Here is a 17,493-nt window from a genome sequence, read left to right as displayed (position 1 = left end):
TTTATCATTAGTTACTTTTTAATCCAGTTTTTAAACTTGCAATTTTTTGCAATGTTTTTCAATACAAGAATGCCTCTGTGTTTATAAGCCATTTATATTTCTCAATGTCTACAATTAATAATGTTGTGTTTGAAAAATGTTAAAATACTCTTAAGAACTGTCTTCTACAATATCTATCTACAATATCTGTCTACAATGCAGCAGGAGATATATTAAAATCTAGAAAGAAAATAATAGATAACATGAAATAAAATTCTAGAGACTGTAAAAATTATAAGGAGGTTGCCTTTGCAAGTGAAGTAAAGAAGTAAATTTCCTAACTAATTAACACAAAAGAAACTTAAAATCAAATAAACATCCCAGGAAACAACTCATTCAAATTGCAAATCACTATACCATTCCATTTAAATTCATTTTAGTTTAATTAACACTGTTTTTTTTTTTTTTTTGTGTGGGGGGGGGTAACCAGGAATTGAATTTAGGGGCACTGGAACTCTGAGCCCATATCCCCAACCCTATTTTGTGCTATTTAGAGACAGGGTTTTACTGAATTTCTTAGCCCCTTTTTTATTTGTTTTCACTTTTGCTGAAACTGGCTTTGAACATAACATTCTCTTGCCTCAGTCCCCTGAGCCACTGGGATTACAGGCATGTGACATCACACTGAGATCTCAATTGGTACTCTTAATTTCAATGCCCAACTTATCCCACATATTCACTCTGCCTTTCCATTCACTTTTCACCACTGAGGTAAACACCATCATCATTCTCCAAATTATTTAGGCCTATAATTTGAATGTCATTTGGCCTCTCTTTCCCTACCATTTACTTCTAACTTATTAGGTATTCTTATGTGCTGTTGAAGAAACAAACATATCACAAACAATTTTATTAACTTGATTCTTCACACCATATTACTTGATGCTTCTTAACCAACATCCATTTTCATAATTTCCAGGTGAATGTTTTTACACTTTAAAGATTTGGGTTATACTATGATCTAAGATTATTCCTTAAAGAAACATAAGAATTCAGATAAGAATTCATTCCTGTTTTAGTACCTAGTCTTCAACATTCTAAATATTTTATTTTTATATTTTTAATAAAACTTAATAAAAGCTAATAAAATCTTGGAACTGCCCTAGACCCAACTCCTGAAATCTTTATATTCACTAATTCATGTGAATGGTATACTTCTATATGTATATCCTTTTCTCCTTGCAGCCAGTGATTTCTTCATAATGGTAAATCAAATCCCTGTCACTTCCCTTCACACTAAGAATATCACCTCAGAGAGGACTTCCCTAAAATTCCTATTTTAAATTTCCATTGCCTCCATTATCTTTTATCCCCTTTACTTTGCTAATATTTCTTAATATAATTTTCCCTTGATATTTAATATACTTATTCATTTGATTCTGACTAGACTATAAATATTCTGAGGTCAGAGATCTTGCCTGCCTTCCTTACATTTTCTGTGATGCCTAGAAAATACAGTAGCCACACAGTAACTATTCATGAACTCAACAAATGCCATATAATAAAAAGATATAGCTTATCTTTCACCTTAATTGTCTTGTGAACATAAATTCTAATAATTGAAAATGTTTTTGCCATTTTATGCCTGCAAAATTATCTCCAAATGAGAAAGTTAACCCAACTGGAACTCAGATCAGATTACAATTTTAGGATGCCAATAGAATAGTTTCAAATTTGTATAAATAATACCATGCATACTCCTATAGAAAATAAGTAAGAATTATGAAAATGTCATAATACTAACAGTAAGACAAGTTCCCATGAAATACAGCATCATCGTTTGTTATGGCAAAATGAACTGTATTGGCTAATCATCACTAATGACTGAGTCAAAGCTTAAATGCTATTAAAAAACAAACCCAAGAACTGGAAAAGGCTAAATTTGAATAACAGTTACTCCTGGTATGTCACTGGTTTCTTGTCCTCTTTGATTAACCAGATTCCTGTCATCAGTGAACCATGTAGCATACTGGAGTCTTTCCTGTAGTGCGTAGGTGGTTTTCTGACCATTCCAGGAACTTATCCTGGGGAAATTCCCAAATGTTTACAGAAAAAACCAAATCGCCCATTTCTTATCTGTCCAGGAATAAAATTTGAGATTAACCTGTAAATGAATCATAGTTTATTCTGGTTTTCTAACAAGAAGATGAAAATTTCTTTGGAAAGGAGTGCTTCCATTTACAGTGCTGGAATCATTCAAATGGCTCAACAAGTATCCCCAAAGGAGAGAGTGCTTTGTGGGCATTCTATTTCCCAAGTTAAACTTGAGCACAACGTGGGAGCCAAAGAGCCTGGTATAAATTCAATTTTTCCTACTTATGTGTTCTTGGACAGTTTATATAACTTTTCTATAGTTTGGTTTCCTGATCAGTAAAATGGTGAGACAATGGAATATTAAAAACTATAGTAAAAATTATATGAATCAGTGGATATAAAGTGCTTAGAGAAGTTTCAGAACACATGGTAGTACTAAATCCTGTGTGCCTTTATTTCCCATTCTGTTAAATGATATAGCATTTACTTCCATAAAATTTTGAGAAGTATACTAATTAATATAAGTAAAGCCCTTAGAACACTAACTGGAATGTGTAGGAAGCACTATCAAATGAATATCATCATTATTATTGTTATTGCTTGGGTTATAATTTGGTGTATTTTTTGAAGCACTGATCTCTCCCTTATCTTCTGCTAATTTGATTACTATTTCTTAAGCCCTTTGTATTACTCCTTTTTATTTATTTATTTATTTTTTTTGCGGTACTGGGGATCAAACTCAGGGCCTTGTGCTTGCAAGACAAGCACTCTATCAGCTGAGCTATCTCCCCAGCCCTCCTTTTCTTTTGGTGGTACCCAAGGATATATTCCCAGACCCCTACCTCATCTTTGTTCTCTCTTGGTAATCATCACCTTATGTCATTGTCTTTTAGGAAGATGACTTCTTAAGTTTAGCCAATAGCCCAGGACTCTCTGAGAAACTCCAGATTATCTGGACATCAATGTTTCTTAAACATTCATGCTGTTTCTTCCTCTTTCTTTTCTTTATTATTCATTATTATATTATCCACTTTAACTTCTCACCTCATCAGCATTCACATTTAATTATCAAATCCTATTGATTAGAATTCACAGTAAATTTTGTAAGCAACCCCTCCCTTCTACTTTCCAGAACAGTGAGAGGTAAAAATTAAGATATTATAAGTCACATCATTTTGTGATAATATGTATCAGTGGCTGTAGGAAACTAATACAGATGGTATGGATATAACAATTTTGTTTATCCATTTATGAGCTGATGAAAATTTGAGTTGTCTTCTACTTTCAGCAAATACAAATAATGTAGCTATTAATATTCATGTAGATCTATGATCCATTTAAGTTAATGTTTTAAAAGGCATGATGTTTAGGTTCTGGTTCTTTTTATTTTTAACATGTGGATATTCAATTACTCCAGGACCACTTTTTGAAACGACTATACCATTCCTGCATTAAATTGATCTCACATCCTTGTCCAATTAGCTACACTGTACTTGCATGGTGCCATTTCTAGGTTCTCCTTTCTGTTCCATTGATCTGTATCACAAAGTCCTGAAAATCTTGAAATCAAGTGCAGTGATTCCTCTTACTTCATTCTTCTTTTTTGGACTGTTTTAAGTATTCTAGTTCCTTTACTTTTTCATATAAGTTCTCAAATAATCGAGTCAATATTTACAAAAGCTCTTGCTTGATAAACCACAAGGTTTAACAACTACTTGTTTGTAGATAACTACCAAATGCAAATCACCAAGACAGGTTCTCCTGAGCTCCTTACCTCTAATCGCCCACCTGACAATTACACTTGACTGTTTGGCTTTGAATTAATTTGGAGATGCTCATTATGTCTTCAAGTTTATTCAATAGTCTTCCCTCATTATAGTAAATGATATCACTACTTATCCAGCTGTGCAAACCAAAAGACTACTCTACAAAAGTGAATGTCTTTCAATTTACACACACTTTTCAGAATACATCTTTCATTAGCTTAGAAATATTTTATTTTTAAAAAGCTCTTAACAGTAAAACCCAAACTCCTTACTTAATGTCCACAAAATGCTTTCATTTCCCACTCTTAACTGATCATGATGCTATAAGCAAGGAAAGCGAGGTTACTGACATTTAAGGGGGCCTTCATTTCATTTGTCAGCAAATACATCCTTAAACTTTGTCCTTTTGGGGTCTCATTTATCCACCATGGTTCTAGACCTGGGTCTCAACTTTTTTCTGCCTTACAGTCTTGCCTACACATCTCCACTGTCAGTCAAGATTTACTCTCCCATGTTTTATGACTAACAATTTTTTTGTCATTTGGGATCCTGTTCAGGCTTTAAGTACCTTGTCTAAACTTATAATAATAATAGTTAAGATTTATTTACCTCACATTGAGATGGGCCCTAATTCAAGCCCATTACTTAAATTTAATCCTCACAACAACTTTTTGTTGAACACTATTGGCATCTCCAGTTTACAGAAAAGATAACTGGTACAGAGATGAAAGCTAAGTAAATTGCTCAACTAATGATTCCACCAGAAAACAACTTAAGTGATTTGATTTCAAAAACTGAGCAACACTAGTTTATTTCCTTTAGGGCCCTTACTATCTGAAAATCTCATTAATTTGCATACATTTTCTCATTAAAATATGAGCTCCAAAAAATAACAGAATGAATCAAAAACTATTACCCTTGGTAAATGTATGATTACACAAATGGTATGCCTCTAGTTCATGACAGAGAAACAAGATGTATCCCATTTGTTTACAATAAAAATAAATTTAAAAATATATGAGCTCCATGAGGCAACTTGGTTTGTTTTTAATGTTGTCTTATCAAACCTTGCTGGGCCTAGCTATACCTAGTGATCCATAACATGCACTGAATGAATGCATTTAGAAAGACAAATGTGAAAAGTATTTACTTTTGAAACTCTCTGAAGCAAATAAATAACCAAGAATCTTCAAGGAAAAAAATGTACGGCTTAGCACTTTTTAAAGAATGGTGCATGGCTACTTCACTTTTAAATAAACTTGGTATAAAAATGTGCTCTGTTCTTTGATGAATTGACTTTTCTTTAGTAGCAAATATAATGTGCTATCAACATTTCATCCAGAATTCAGACGTTGAAAATTGTTTGACCTTGGGCTGCTTTCTTCTGGGGTTTGAATCATTTACTTCCTCTCTGGTCATTCAAATCTGTGCAGTCTTTGTAGCTCCTTGGACCCACTGCTCCCTGCACCCCCAGTTATTGGCTGAGTTTTCCTCTGGGACATCTATGTTTCACAGCAGGCAAGTGTCCCGAGGGTCTAAAGTGTTTAAATCTGACATCACCTTAAGTGTAAAGAATTCCTTGAGGGTCCTCCTGTCTCCTCTTGGATCGCACTATCTGATGGCATCTGGAGCATGTGTAGGTGCTCCACCAGCGCGAGTCCTTTCCCTGGGACACACAGCAGCAGGACTGGCCACGATTGATGGATGGGATGGTGGATGGCCAGGAGAGCCTGGTATTGTTGGCTTCTGCCACAACTGGGCATTCCTGCCCCAGCAAATAGTTCACCAAATACTGTATAAGGATGGCGGGAGAGTACCTGAAAAGAACCAAAAGTTCCAGTCAGGAGCCTGTCAGCCTGGAGGACACTCCAGTTTGCCACCACTCAATCTCTCCTCTGGGTTAGTAGGAGCCTTGAAGAAGTGGGCATACACGCAGCCATGCTCCTGCACGAAGGCCTAAGTCCCAGCGTTCTCGCGTCACTCCCTCTGGCACCACGCTTAGTGCGCAACCCTGTGTATGCGCATTGCACAGGCGCTGGGAGAGTGGCTGGGTGGGCATGGCAGCAGACACTGTAGTGGGCCAGTTCCGGGGCATGTAGATGGCTGGCATAGAGAGTAGCAATAGCAAAGATGAGGGCTGGCAGATTGGGTACCTCCACCGGGCCTCCCAGGTAGGACCTGGGCATTGTGTGTATGGTTTTCAAAGGCGAGGCCCCACCCAGAAACTTCTTACCTCCTTTGGGTGTTTCCCTTTTCACCAGGGTTTCCAAGTTCGGATGTTTGGGCTGAAGCAAACCCCTCATTTTTCCTTCCATTCCCCAGATGTGATTTTCATGGGTGCACTGCTTTGGCTCTCAGGCAGTTCCTCGCTCAGGTTCGGATCTGTCCTTGCCCCTTTTTTTAGATATGGACATTGCAGAAGCTGTGCCTGCAAACCAGACCCTGACAGCCCTGTCCTCATCAGACGCCACTGTTTCCTGACCTGAGAATGGAAACACGATTAACAGGGATTTAACTTTCTGCCTTTCTTCAGAAATTGTCGAGGCCGTTGCCTACACAAGAAAAAAATGAAACACTAAGAAGGCATTGATCAGTGGAAACACTTACTTATTGGAGGAGCTCCTAGATTCTCATGAGAGAAAAGGGGTAATGTCAACTGAACAGTCTTCTAAGTTCACAAGCACTCCTTGTTTCAAGAGCTCATGCTGCTTTTCTAATGAAAACGCAATCGATGTTGATATATTCGTCGTTCTAAATATCTTAGTTGACTTTGAGTTCTGCCTGCCTTAATTTTTTTGCCTTCACATTGCCTGCCATGCTAATTCACTTACATCAGTTCTTACAAATCATTCAAGAGGGCTATTCGGACTAATCCTACCCCACCCTGAGTTTTCTTTTTAAGCATTTACTTTACTGTAGTTTATATTTCTCAAGAATTTTTTCTACTCTTCTACGTTGTAGTTTTCTTTTTCTATCCTGTATTTTTGCTTTTGGTGGGATGAGGTCTGAGCTTAGAAATTATTAAAAAAAATGACTTGAATATTTGTTCCAGCTTTATTGCCTATTTAGTGTAGTTTCTTAGGAAAATTAGTTAAACTTTTGGAGCATCTGGTTATTTATGTAAAACATCACGATTCTGACCTGGGTTTCATTTTGCTTTTCTGTGAATTAAATATTTTTTAATTGCCCTCATATGCAAATGTAAATTGTTGAATGTAATGGTTGAAATTATGCAACAATATAACAGATATTTACCATCTAGTTATAGCTGCAAAACTTTTACACACAAAATAGATGGGATTGTATATAGCAAAATGATTTTCTTCTGTATTAGCAATGATATATGGTTTGGTAGAAAGTAAAATCTTTTGGAAAAAAAATCAGATCAGTCTTTGATTACTAACTCTGCTGCTCAATGGCTCTCTAATCTTGACACAGGTATAAACATTCGTAACCTTCAATTTCCTCCGTTGTAAAATATGGACGCATTTTTATTTATATGGGGAGAGAGAGAATTGAAATGAGAGAATGTGTAAATTAAAGGATGTAGAACATACAAACAATATGCAAATGTTTGTTATTATTAGCAAATGAAAAAGATGTTGGACTTGGTTGTCAGGTGGTGAAACTTTGTTTCTACTTGAAGAATGATATTGAATGAAATTTGAATAAGGAGAAAGAGGCCAGAATAACTGATATGAATGCATGCATAGTGTTAGTAGTGTTGGCTGGGAAAGAATAGGCAGAAATTTGTTTTAGAAAAGAAAATTTGTCCTGGGAATAGTGGGATGAGATTCAATGAAGGTGATTGAGGTTCTTGAAGAATTAGAACTTGATATAATTGATAGGATTTATGGGTTTTTGAATCTTTTGAAAGAGCCTACTGCTAAGTATTTAGTCAACCATTTGAAATTTGATTTTAATTACAAAATATTGAAAGGACATTAAAAAACTATTACAAGTACACACATGTAAAGTAGAAAGATATGTTGCCTTTTTGTTCCCACTCACACACCCTACTGATCTTTTGGGGTATTTTATTCTACATGTCCTCATTTAAGTCTTTAAAAATTATTTCTATTATATTGCCTTTCAAAACAATTTTTGTTTTTGAAACATATTTCTACACCAATCAAAACCTTTAATTAAAAAATAAAATTGTGCCAGGTGAGGTGGCACAATTCTGTAATCCCAGGGGCTCTGGGGATGAAGCTGGAGGATCGGGAGTTCAAAGCCATTCTCAAAAACATAGTAAGGCCCTAAGAAATTTAGTGAGACAATATAAAATAGGGCTTGGTATGTGTCTCAGTGGTTAAATGGTTAAGCACCTGGTATTTGGAAAAAAAGGAAAAGTAAAAGCCATTTTTAAGTATGAAGGTGTCTCAAGTGTTTGTTATTTTGCTGTATACTAATATGTTCAGTTCTCCATGAAGTATTTTACATATTAAAGAAAGGTATAGAAACCCCCACACAGAGTTGATCACTTTCCTACAGTTGTTGAGTATCATTCCTATGAATATCTTTATATTTTTATGATATATGTATATATCCAAAAACAATGTAGTATTACTTTGAATATTTTGAATTATATAGTATATTGTATTAATCCTTATGAGATATTTGCTTTAACCACTATATCTAGAACTTCATTTTAATATTAGAGGTGATTGGTAAGAATTTTTATATTAAAAGTTTTATTTATTTTTGTTTCATGTCTTTTCATTTTTCCACATTTACTATCGAAATTCAAACAGTATTGTCAATAAGAAAAGAATGAGAAAGTTATTTTTTTTTCTGAACTTAGTCATATGCTTACAGTTGTAGCAATTTAAACAGGAAAATTTAAGAGTCAACAAATTGGGATAGTATTTTATGTATGTACTGAGATTGTTAAATATTTTGTTTTCTCAATGTTTTTCATCTCCCTTATAACAATTAAAGTGAGACAATTGGGAATTGGAGATATATAGATTTTCAGTGACTTAATGTTTCAACAGAAAAAAGTGAGCCCTGCCCTAAGTTTATATTTTCTTGGTGATATTACCTTCATCATTGCAAGTGGAATACAACAGAGCCAAAGACAATAAAATCTGTAAATTATACAGTGTTAAAGCCAAGTCCATATTCAGTGGTGCTTCATATACAACTTTTCCTTCTTTGAAACAAAAATGTTTTCCCTATTGAGATTAGCAAATTCTACTTAGGTTGAAGAGAGAGATTGCCATTTAAATCTCTATGTCCTTATAGAAAAGGTTTTACCTAAATGTAATGGATTGTGTTCATTGCCTTACTATATCTTTAGCCTTCTATTACATCATTCATGCTCTTACGCAGTCCTAAAACAGTTCATTCTTTTTGTATATAACCAAATTTATCAATATTATTAGGGAAAAACATAATTTCAAGAATTTTAACCATTAAATTATTAAGGACTTTAAGGTCAACTGGTTCTTGTCCTAGTTATTATCTGTCCCTATATCACTCTGAAACTTCTTCCTACACCTAAGTCCTGAAATGTCATCTGTGAAGGGAATTCTAGCTCACTACTTATTATTCATTTTTCTAAGGTAGAACCTGATAGTAATTTCTGATTTCTTTTTTTTCACTCCTTGCAAAATAATGTTAAATTCTGATGATCCTACATTTGAATGTCCTTTTGTTGTACACACGCTGCACCACCCTACTCATGCCCTCTCTCTCTCTTTCTCCCTCTGCCCCTTCTCTTCCTCCCCCCTACTCCTCCTCTCTCTACCTCTCCTTCTCCCTCTCTCTCTCTCCCTTTTTCCCCTGACCTTAATTTGATGTTCATAAATTGGTTTCCCTGCATCCTGCCCCATACGCAACAGTGTGTTGCCTTTATAATACAGATAGAATGATGTTAATCCCTGGATCACAAAGTATAGTGTGTATTTCATAACAGGGCTTTTATAATCTAACATAAACCTATCTTTTCAGTTTCTTATTTTATCTGGTCACCCATGGTAAGTTTTGTGTTGAAGAGAAAGTTAGGATATCTTAGGGAAATATGTGGTATTTGCAATCTTAGATATGGTCCAAGAGTAATATCCTAATATAAAAGACATATTCCCACTCTGAAACCTTTCCCATGTCCCCTAGGTGAAAGAAGTTTCACAGAAAAAAACCTGTTATACTATAAACTACTTTATACTTATATTGATAAATTCAGATCAAGTCTCAGAACATAACACATATTGTGAAATGTAAGTTAGCAAGTTGATCAGTCACAATATTACATTTTTCTGAGGCCATTATTACCAAGAAAATCTCTTATAGAATAAACTATATTTTATATGTCTCTATATGTATATATGTTACACACATTGCAGTGAGGGTTTTTTTGGTTATTGTTTTGTTTTTGATGGTGGGACTTTTAAAAGATTATTTTTGTGTTGACAGGTGTTAGTGTGCATTCCAACTTTAGGTATGGATGGGCCCCTCTCTGATGTATGCTGCTAGCATTGCTAATGTAGAGATGGTTCGGCTCCTTTTGGACACAGGTGCTAAAGCAAGCTTTGATAAGGGCAAGATGTTTGAGAATATTTAACTGGTTATGTCTGCTATGATTCTTTTAATCCCAAACAATTAGGCAAGAGAAAAAAAAATTAAAGCAGTTTGGAAAATAGCCTATTAGTTGAATTGTGTAAATAATGGGCACAATCAAATTAAAAACCTAATTCAAAAAAGTCCTTGCACAAAGGTAGATTCTAGATATGTTTTCTTTATAGCATATAGTTATGTACTTCTAACTTCTATAGTAATTTGGCTATTTTTAAAGAAAAAATATATTGAAAAAATCAAAAGATTGATAATTTTGGGAAAAGTACTTGAAAATCAGTTTATGAAATTGTAAACACAACTTTGAGTTATATCATGTAAAGTTGTTTCAAAAATAGTTTATTTAATATGTTTATTTCTGTTTTTGTTAGTAAGTGATTTCCACTCAGTAGTACATTGAATGTTCTTAAAGAACAGAAGTATATATTTTTATATCCAGCTTGTTATATTGATTTAGCAAATCACTTTTTTTTTTTTTTTTTTTTTTTTTGCAGTCCTGGCAATAAAAGTCATACTGCTCTACCACTAAGCTACATCCTTGGTCCTTTATATTGTTTTATTTTGTGACAAAATGTCACCTAGGTTCCAAGGCTTACCTGAAACTTGAGATCCTCTTGCCTCAACCTGCAAGTCACTGGGATTGTACACATGTGTACCTGGTTTAACTTGTTTTAATAGGTAGTTGAATTCACTTCATGATTAATGTGTTGGTGTTATTTTAGAGTTAACTTTCACATTCTTTTTTTGTATGTACATTAGGTACTTGTAAAACCCTCCCTGTTTTTTCTTATATATTTTCAAAAATTTCTCTTAGTTTCACATTTAAGAATGTTTTTCATTTTGTTGTTTAAGAATATCACTCAATTAAATCTATATTTAAGAATGATATTTTTGAAAGGTTAGAAAATATTCTGCTCAAAAACTTCTTTTTCTGTTTCTCCTTGTAATGGAGGAACACTTACAGTTTTAAAACACTTCACATTTTTCTTAGAATGTACACATAAATGTTTTTATGTGTATTTGATAGCACAAGTCAGAGAAAGAGGGTAGGTATTAATTTCATACTTATAATTTAGATCTAATGAGATAGTAAGACATCACTGAACTCACAGTTCTTTAGTCACAGAGCTGGGAGTAGAATTTTATGCTCTGTAGTGAACCAGTAATTTAAACTACAGCTATAGTGACCTTTTGAATTTCTGGGTTATTAATTGAAAAATTGGTTTTGCTTTTTTCTGTCTACTCTCTTCCCCATTGATACCATAGGAACTAAGGGAAGAATAGTTTCAGGGAACAGGGTGAGTTTAGAGAGATTAAGTAGACCAGGACTGAAAACAAAATGATGAATATGGCCATTGCATCTGTTTCATTAGGGAGGTTATAAGATAGATTTCAAGAACTGTCCATGGGTGAGAAGTAAAGAAGTGAAACCAGAGAATACAGCTCATTTTCCAATCATAAGTTGAGCAAGGAAACTTTTAATCTACCAAAAACTGTTCATATTCAGGCAATGTAGCAGAGTCATGTGCTTTATCACTTCATTGTCTTGAGGAAAGGGAATAGGTGAATTAAGTTAAGAAGTGCATTTTACATATAACATGAAGAGGAAAGGGATCCATCCCTGATCTCATGTTTTGGTGACTTAATCTTATGAGTGAGATTTCAGGAGATTTTGTAGAATTCTAGAATGCAAAAAAATATATAGAATATTTTAAAGGTATGGAAGTCAATTAGATATACTTTCTAAAGTATAAGGACTTTTCCTTGCTTGGTTATGGTAGATAAGCAGACTGTTTTGATGACTACATGTTCTGCTTGTGGCTCTGAAGTACAGATCTTGAAGTGTGTAGAGCTGCTACTTTCAAGAGATGCTGATCCAAATGTAACTTGTAGGTAAGAGCCTTACTGTTGGTTCAACATGTTGAAGATACTTTTATCATCCTGTTAAACACTTCATAATATGAATTTTTAAAAATCATAAACAATGTTTACTTTGTCAAATATTTGATGGAAGAAATTAGGACATAAGTTCCTAGTTCCAATTATATAGGAGTACCAAGAGAAATTGATCTTTCAACTTTTACTTTTAAGAGGAATAATATAGATATTTGGACAGAAAAGAGTACATCAAACAATGATATTCTGTGAAAACATTCAAAAGAATATGATGATCCAGATAGAGAAGTAAAACCTATTAAGTACTTTCTCTGTGTAACAAGTTTTATACAAATAGTATAAAAACATATTCAAAGGTTTCTATTTGCTAAGAATTTAGCAATTAATTATACATAGAAAACAAACAACAAATATATCTTGCATCTTTTGAAATATCTATAATATTAAAAATAATACTTTATATGTCTTTAGATAATTCCCAGATGAAAAAGATTTTGCTCTAACTGGAATGATTTCAAGGGTGGTCTCTTCTGCTGCCCAGGGGCCATTTGGTAATGTCTAAAATGATTTTTCATTGTCACACCTTTAAGACATTATTAACATTTAATGGATTAGGCCAAAGGGGCTGTTAAATCTTCTATAGTGTATGGGACAGTCCTCCAAAGAATACAAAACCCAAAATTACAAAGTTGAGAAATCCTGATTTAGTATTAAAAGGCCAAGACAATCAATATTTAAACAATATTTAAAGATTAAAAATAGCTGGAAAAATTTCTATCTACATATTTTTAGCACATCAATTCACAGGAATTTTAATTCTGTCATTTATGATATCCCTAATGAGGTATAACTTTTGAATCCAGTTGCACCTTGAAATCTGGGCATATACTTCAGGACACTAACTGAAGTACCCTTCCAGATGTGTTGTGATTTTGATATATACATTCTGAAGTAGCATAAGATAAGACATGCCTCTCTGGTTTCATTGGAAAATTACTTTTTATTGATGTACCTCAGTTTTTAAAATTTCTTTTGCTACTTCTCCAAGATATCATAGGTTGTCTTTACCGTCTCACTCACTTACCATCTTCTAAATTCTGAATATTAAGTTAAGCAAGCCATTATCATAGATATTAGACTATTTTTCCTCTCAAGGAGTCTATGGCATCTTTCAGATACATAGGATATATATGGAAAAAGATTTCATTTGAATTAAAATAACACAATTAATATCTCATGATAAAATCTATAAAGCAACCATACCGTAAGGCAATTTTAAAGCTGAAAACCCAAGAAAAGCTAGTGAATTTGAAGCAACACAAGATTTAGACTGGTATGTAATCAAATGAAATACATAATTTTACAGCATCTTTAAAGAAAGACATCTATTTAATTAACAGATATAAGAAATATCTTCAGAAATAAACTTTCAACTACTTAGTCTTCTTTAATGCTCAGAGCTTGAACCAATACAGTTACTGAATTTTGTTTTCTTCATAGTCCTGAAAAGAATGTACCTCATGGCAAATAGTGATTTGTAACCTGCAGATTTTATGAGGATAGCATTGAATGAATATACAGTGGGGTAGGGAGAACATGCATCAATGTGAAAAGGGAAAAAAAAAAATCTCAGGGCTCAAGAATACACTGAAATTGGGGGAATTGTATAGACAAATTATATTATTACTAAGTTTCATGTAAAATGTGCCAAAAGATGCATTAGGGAACCACTATTCAGATATCAGGGAGACAAACACATCTTTAGATGAGTTTCCTTTTATTCTGTTGATATTCACTTCTGTTGAGCAGCTCTTCTGCTGAGAAAAATAATCTTTCAAAAAAAATAGCACAAGTGAAGAATTTGCCATACAGCTTGTAGTTTTTATGAAAGCTGCATGGCCACATACTTACTAGGTGCAAAAGACATTGAACACTAATTTTTTTTAAAACTAAAATGAGACCCATAGTCTTTTCTCATAAAGTGAAAGTAATAGCAGTCATAGTAGTCAATCTCTAAACTAGGGACTGAAGTCCTAGTTCTGATATGTAAAATTAGCATGGAAACTACTCTTTCTGTAGAAAAAGTTCAAAAGACAGGGTTTTAGTTTGTAGATAAAATTGGGAAAATAAATTAAATGATTTACTTGTGTCTGGAACAAAAGGACAATTCTAGGGGTTTGTATCTTATAGTGAAAATAATTTACTTGATTCAAATCACTTGGTTCTTTTTGTACTAAAGTCAGTAAATAGAACAATTAGAAAAATGAAAATTAATTAAGAGGAAACTGATGAATTTCCTATACTTAATTTATTAGAAATCTGTCTGAAATAGTACTAAAAAAATTCTGTAATAGTTTTCAAAATTGGATATAACTTAAATACATGAAGCACATTTTATTCAGTTAGATCAGATTTGAATAATGCATTTAGTTTTATAACTCACACCTAATTTGTTGTTAAGTTCACAAATTGAATCAATAATTTGTTATTTTTTAATTTCTAGAACTTGTTTGCTTCTTTTTAAAATTGTAGTATCACTTTATAACTCATTTTTCCCTGAAAATATTTTTAAGATTTAGTTTAAAAATTCTTTAGCCAGGCTGGATGGTTTGCATCTGTAATCCCAGGAGCTCAGTAGGCTGAGACAGGAGGAAACTTCAAAGCCAGTCTCAGCAATGGCAAGGCACTAAGCAACTCAGTGAGACCCTGTCTCTAAATAAAATACATACTAGGACTGGGATGTGACTCACTGGTGGAGAGCTCCTTCATTCAAATCCCCAGTATCCCCCCAATTTTTCTTTAATATGATAAATATATCATGTAGATGTAGCATATTCAATTTCTGTAAGTTTATTTCTGTTAGTAATGTGTATGATGCTTCTCATTCATGCCTAGGTGCTAGTTATTGGCTTTGAAATCTGAATGGAGGATTAATTATGAGTTCTAGGAGGTTCCATTAGAGAGAATTTTATATATTTTAAAAACATGCTTTGAGTACTGTGGGTCCATGATCGTGTAATCTTACATTTGGGATTGTGGTTCTTGGCCATTTTGGAATATACAACATAAAGAGCTGGGTTGTTTCTGGTTTATCCTTAATCCTTTGGGTCTCAGCTGAATTTGTCTTAAGTATGGCTTATCAAAATTTCTACCTTGTATAGGCCCAGGGCTTTCAATTTTATTCCCCCTATCAGTTGTGGCTCATTTTCCCACCTGAACTGGTACATACTGTCAGGGAAAAAAGAAATGTGAATGCACACTTCATGTCTCTGACTTTTTGCTGTCTAGATTTTGCTTCCTTGGTATCTTAGTTCTATGGTTTTCAGGAAATTAAAACTTGTTTTCATTCAGCTGTTTTATATGCTTTAATATTTTTGTCTGAATTTTGTTCTAACTTGCTATTTATTACTGGAAATAAAATTCAGTATTTTGGATTTTTTTGAATTATTTCTTTTTTTATAATTATTTTGTCAATGTCAGCTGTGTTATTTGTTTTCCATGGAGTTGTTTTTTTTTCAAATTTTATTTAAAATCTCTTTGGAAATAACATTAATTTAGTATTTCATGATAGACTTTCCATAATTAGTACATAGGAATATAGCTTGCTTTTTAAATTGTATTTTTTTTACTATTTTCATTCCCCCCCCCCTTTGCAAAAAATAGTAAAGAGTTGGCAACTCAAAATCTATTTTTGAATATAACTCTCTAGGACACAAATCATATCTTTTGTTTCTCTTAGATCTTTCTATAGAAGATAGTTAGCACAGTGTACTGTGTCAAGTCAATATGGCAATTTACTGGATTTTTTATTTTGGCTTTAGAATTTTTCTTTGAGGGGGTTATGGTTTTTGTTTATAAATTAAATTTTAATTGAATATTTTCTGTATACCAAGCCTCATGTTAATTGTTTTTAAATATTGTCTAAATAATTCTTATAACTCAGGGGTAGAAGTTATTTGTACAGAATAGAAACTGTGTGCTTAAATATGTAAGTGCCTTTGAATGTAGCAGAAATGTGATAAGGATATTTACAATAATTTAATCCAAACAGCTTCTGCCAGTAGAATGTACTTATATTTCCCATCATTTTTACCTATATTTAGGAGTTTTCAACACAAACCAGTTAAACAGCATGACTTTTCTAATTGCTGCAAAACACATATTTGTGTCAAATTGCCGATATATGAGTATTTTGTTTGTTTTTACTGTCTTTTTCTGTAAATGGTAGTAGGTAGTGGAACATTTTGTAAACTTGAATATCTGTAAATATTAAAATTTAAATATTTGTAAATTGAAGTAAGTAGTTGAGTATTTAAAAGTCCACAAACTGTTTAGAGAAGTATCACTTAAATTAGCTTAATTATATTTAGACCTGAAAACAAAGTGGACTTGATTAAGTTGTTTGGGACTAGGCATTTATGACATGGTGTGAACTTATTATTTATATTATTTTTATATTGATAACTCAATAAAAAGGGTATTATAAGTTAAAATCAAGAAGGCCTGCATTAGATCATTTAATCTATAACATAGTTGAAACACATCATGAATGGAGTTGGCATTCTTCTTGTTTAGAGTAATAATAAGGCTGGAATTATTGTGTGTAATTAACATCTGTTTTTTGCGAGTTTTTTTTCTAGCTCACTGAAACCTTTTTGTGTCTTACAAAAAGAAAAGATTTCTTTACATTTAGAAGGCAATTTTTCTAGCATAGGGGTTTGTTATTTTCAGATTGTTCAGTCATGAGATAAGGGGTTTGTAAAACATTATGACATTTTAATTTCAGTAACTGTTTTTTTTATAATTGATAAGATAGCACATATTAACTGATGTCCAAGGTTTTGACTTAATAACTATTTGGTTGTTAACTTGTTGAATGTTATTTCTTCTTTTAAGAAACAGAAGATGCCTTGGGAAAAATGTTGTTTGCTTTCTTACAATATAAATTTGGTTGCAAATGTCACTAGAGCAACTTGGTAGATTTACAGTATTGGCTTTCAATACTAACTTGTTTTCTTTTTAAAAAATTTATTTGTTTTCATTCATTGTACACAAATGGGGTAAAACTGTTGTTTCTCTGATTGTACACAAAGTAGAGTTGCACCATTAGTGTAATCTCATACATGTACCTAGAATAAAGATATTTGTCTCCATCTGTTATTTTTTCCACCTCCACCCCTCT

At 33.0% G+C, this 17,493-nt stretch overlaps 1 pseudogene across 1 annotated transcript in view; it reads left to right on the top strand.

Moving 5' to 3' along the window:
* The first annotated feature begins 5,938 nt into the window (after positions 1-5,938).
* The window catches only part of LOC306652473 (ankyrin repeat, SAM and basic leucine zipper domain-containing protein 1-like), an 80,289-nt pseudogene continuing 68,734 nt past the window's right edge, over positions 5,939-17,493 (top strand). The window contains exons 1-4 of the transcript in view: positions 5,939-6,010; positions 6,373-6,471; positions 10,257-10,381; positions 12,197-12,308. The product of the transcript in view is annotated as an ankyrin repeat, SAM and basic leucine zipper domain-containing protein 1-like (transcript). The remainder of the gene's footprint in view (positions 6,011-6,372; positions 6,472-10,256; positions 10,382-12,196; positions 12,309-17,493) is intronic.

Source organism: Sciurus vulgaris, assembly GCF_902686455.1.
Source record: "Sciurus vulgaris genome assembly, contig: HiC_scaffold_238_arrow_ctg1, whole genome shotgun sequence".
Taxonomy (NCBI): domain Eukaryota; kingdom Metazoa; phylum Chordata; class Mammalia; order Rodentia; family Sciuridae; genus Sciurus; species Sciurus vulgaris.
This window is presented reverse-complemented; position numbering and strand designations above follow the sequence as displayed.